This window comes from Vicia villosa, unplaced genomic scaffold (assembly GCF_029867415.1).
Source record: "Vicia villosa cultivar HV-30 ecotype Madison, WI unplaced genomic scaffold, Vvil1.0 ctg.003417F_1_1, whole genome shotgun sequence".
NCBI classification, from domain to species: domain Eukaryota; kingdom Viridiplantae; phylum Streptophyta; class Magnoliopsida; order Fabales; family Fabaceae; genus Vicia; species Vicia villosa.
Genome location: NW_026706201.1, coordinates 161716 through 165640, shown reverse-complemented (window position 1 = coordinate 165640; position 3925 = coordinate 161716).

Here is a 3925-nt window from a genome sequence, read left to right as displayed (position 1 = left end):
TCGCGAACCTTTGTTTGCGCCGCGAAGGCGTGCTTCCTATTCGTTCTGCGCCGCGGACTGTGTATGGCGCCGCGTGCTGTTGGCTGTTGGCGACGGGCCATCTTGAAAAGTTTAAAGAGGTGTAACTTTTAAACCGTAAGCCAGATTTTGGTGCCGTTTCGAGCATAGTGAAGCTAATCAAATAATTTACATAATAAAAATGGTGTTTTGAGTTGTGACTCGAAATTATTTTAAAACACTCGATCTTATTTGGTTGTGGTGGTTTATGCTTACAGGTACACTAATGAATGTTTTACCTGTATGATGTTGTGGTTGTAACCGGTGTTTGTTATACATGTATTGTTGGTATAAAATATGTGTTTTACTACGGTTGAGGAATAGCATGATTATGTGTGGCTATTTATTATTATAATTGATGATTATGACATTTGGTCGATTTATGTGGGTGATGAGCATGTTATGGTTGATGCATGCATTCATAATCATTATGTGGCTGGTCCTTGACGACGGTGGATCAGTGGTAGCTAATTCCCATTGTATGGAATTAGTGAGTGGGTGTTACCGTATCCTTGACGATGGTGGGTCGGTGAGATGGGTTATCCCAAATTTTGGTACCACATGCATGTAGTTGCATTGCATTAGGCTACTTGTGCTATTATAACATGAATGGAAGATTGTCCAATGTTATAATATGTGTTGATTGTTTTGATTGTTGTACTGATTGTGTGGTTGTGAATCTGATCATAACTGTAATTGGGTGAATGGAATGTGATTTGATATTTTATTATCTATATCTTATAACATTAGTTAAATGTGAATGAGACTCACCCTTACTGTTGTTATTTTTCAGATTGAGGAGTAGCTCGTGTACTTGGTGAGGATTAGCTCGTCAAGTAGTTCGTTAGAGTCAGTTGGGTCCGTGTCATGCTCTAGTCATGTAACACTGGGGACGTTGTTTAGAGTTGCTTGTTAAACTCTTTTTATTTGGGTGTTTTATTATGGTGGTGTTTTAAGTCTATGACTTTGGACATTGCATTGTTCAGATGTTAAATATATTTCCGCTGTGTTAACATGGTGATCTGAATAATTTTGGGTTTAACGTTCCCTTTTATGGCATGACATGATTGTTTGTTTGATTAATGGAAGTTGTAATGCCCTTTTCATGTTTTACTCTGATTATTGTTTAATATTTATGCGGGGTATTAGAAGAGTGTTACATACATGCTATGTGAAGATGAGTTTATGTTGATTATATAAATGATGACACAATTTGACTAGTTGTGGTCGCAATTATACTATGAAGTTGTCTTGCAGCATGCATTCATAGCATAATTGGATGGTGGTCCACTATTTTGGAAGGTGCTCCGCTTATGAGGAGCCCTAATCCTATTGTGTGGATTGTGTGTGTTTATGATGTGCTCTGGTTCCAAGAGGGAATCGATCCTATGGTGAGGATATTTGGAGGATGATGACCAAGTGTTCATCAAAGAGTTTGGTACCACATGTATGGAGCCAGTTGTGAATTAATATTTTATGTGACATTGCATAATTTTGTTGATGAACTTGTGAATTAATGTGGTGTTTGATGTTTGATTGATGAAATTAGTATGTGGTTTATGTCGATGAGATGTGATGATATTTGAGGACCGTGGGAATTATATGAGTTGGTTTTATGACGAAAGATGTATATGTGCTATGAATGATGTGTAGGTGTTGAAGGATAGAAAAACACTTAGAAAGGGGGGGGGGGTTGAATAAGTGTAGCTTTAAAAACTTGACCGATAAAAATAAATTGCACAGTTATTTTTATCCTGGTTCGTTGTTAACTAAACTACTCCAGTCCACCCCCGCAGAGATGATTTACCTCAACTGAGGATTTAATCCACTAATCGCACGGATTACAATGGTTTTCCACTTAGTCAGCAACTAAGTCTTCCAGAGTCTTCTGATCACACACTGATCACTCCAGGAACAACTGCTTAGATACCCTCTAAGACTTTCTAGAGTCTTCTGATCCACACGATCACTCTAGTTACAACCTGCTTAGATAACCTCTAAGACTTCCTAGAGTATTCTGATCCACACGATCACTCTAGTTCCTTACAACTTAATGTAATCAAATCTAAGAGTATTACAATTGCTTCTTAAAAGCTATAATCACAAACTGTGATATTTCTCTTATCGTTTAAGCTTATTCTCACTAATATATTACAACAGCAATGTAGTGAGCTTTGATGAAGATGAAGATTCTGAGCTTTGAATAGAACAGTGTTTCAGCAAGTTAATATTCACAGAAATTGTGTTAGTTCGTTGACCTTGCTTCTCATCAGAACTTCATATTTATAGGCGTTGGAGAAGATGACCGTTGAGTGCATTTAATGCTTTGCGTGTTCCGTACAGCATCGCATTTAATGTTATACGCTTTTGTCAACTACCTCGAGCCTTGTTCACGCTGTGTCTACTGACGTTGCCTTTAATAGCTTCTAACGTTCCTTTTGTCAGTCAGCGTAGCCTGCCACTTGTACTTCCTTCTGATCTGATGTTTGTGAATACAACGTTTGAATATCATCAGAGTCAAACAGCTTGGTGCAAAGCATCTTCTGATCTTCTGACCTTGAAGTGCTTCTGTGCGTGATACCATCAGAACTTCAGTGCTTCTGATCTCATGTTCTTCTGATGCTTCCATAGACCCATGTTCTGATTCTGCTTCGACCATCTTCTGATGTCTTGCCAGACCATGTTCTGATGTTGCATGCTGAACCCTTGAGACAAAGCTTCTGAGCGCTGAATTATGCATACTCTTTATATATTTCCTGAAAAGGAAATTGCATTGGATTAGAGTACCATATTATCTTAAGCAAAATTCATATTATTGTTATCATCAAAACTAAGATAATTGATCAGAACAAATCTTGTTCTAACAATCTCCCCCTTTTTGATGATGACAAAAACATATATAAATGATATGAATTTGCGATCAGAAAGAGCAGACGGCAAAAGACAAATTACACAGCTATAGCATAAGCATGTGAATATGTCTCCCCCTGAGATTAACAATCTCCCCCTGAGATAAATAATCTCCCCCTGAAATAAATACTCGAAGAACTTTAATAAAAGACTTCCCTGATTATTTCGGTAGAGACGATCACATAAGCTTCTGTCTTCAGAGAATTCATAGCTTCTGACTTCTGCTTCCATTGGACAGCTTCAGAACTTGAATTTCTTTAGATCCCTAGAACACTCATAGCTTCTGATTCCTGCTTCCATTTAGGACAGCTTCAGAACTTGAATTTCTTTGATCATCAGAACATTCACAACTTCTGATTCCTGCTTCCATCTAGGACAGCTTCAGAACTTGAATTTCTTTGATCTTCAGAACATTCACAGCTTCTGATTTCTGCTTCCATTTAGGACAGCTTCAGAACTTGAGTTTTCTAGATCTTTAGAACATTCACAGCTTCTGATTTCTGCTTCCCTCGGATAGCTTCAGAGCTTTGAATTTCTACCAACATCACTTCATGCTAGATTTGTATCAGAACATTGTTGAATGTACCAGAGCATCATCAGAGCATCTCTACATCCTGAAATGTTACAGAACAAAACTAAACGACAAAAGTCAGCATGAACGAGTCAGAACATAAAATGTATATTAGAACACATGATATGTATCAGAGCCATATAGGCTAAAATAATGTATCAGAGCAAATAGAATTTTGTCAGAGCAAATAGACAAATATGGATCAAATTCTGTTATCAGTGCTTCTGATTCTGAAGCTTGACAGCACTCAGCTTGCTTCAGTTTCCATGAGCTTATTCTTTTTACAGAATAACGCTTCTTATGGTTTTGCTTCTTGTGTTTGCTTTGAAGATTTTCTTCACTTCTTTATACCTGCAAAACACTTAAACCATATAGAACTTGCAGTTC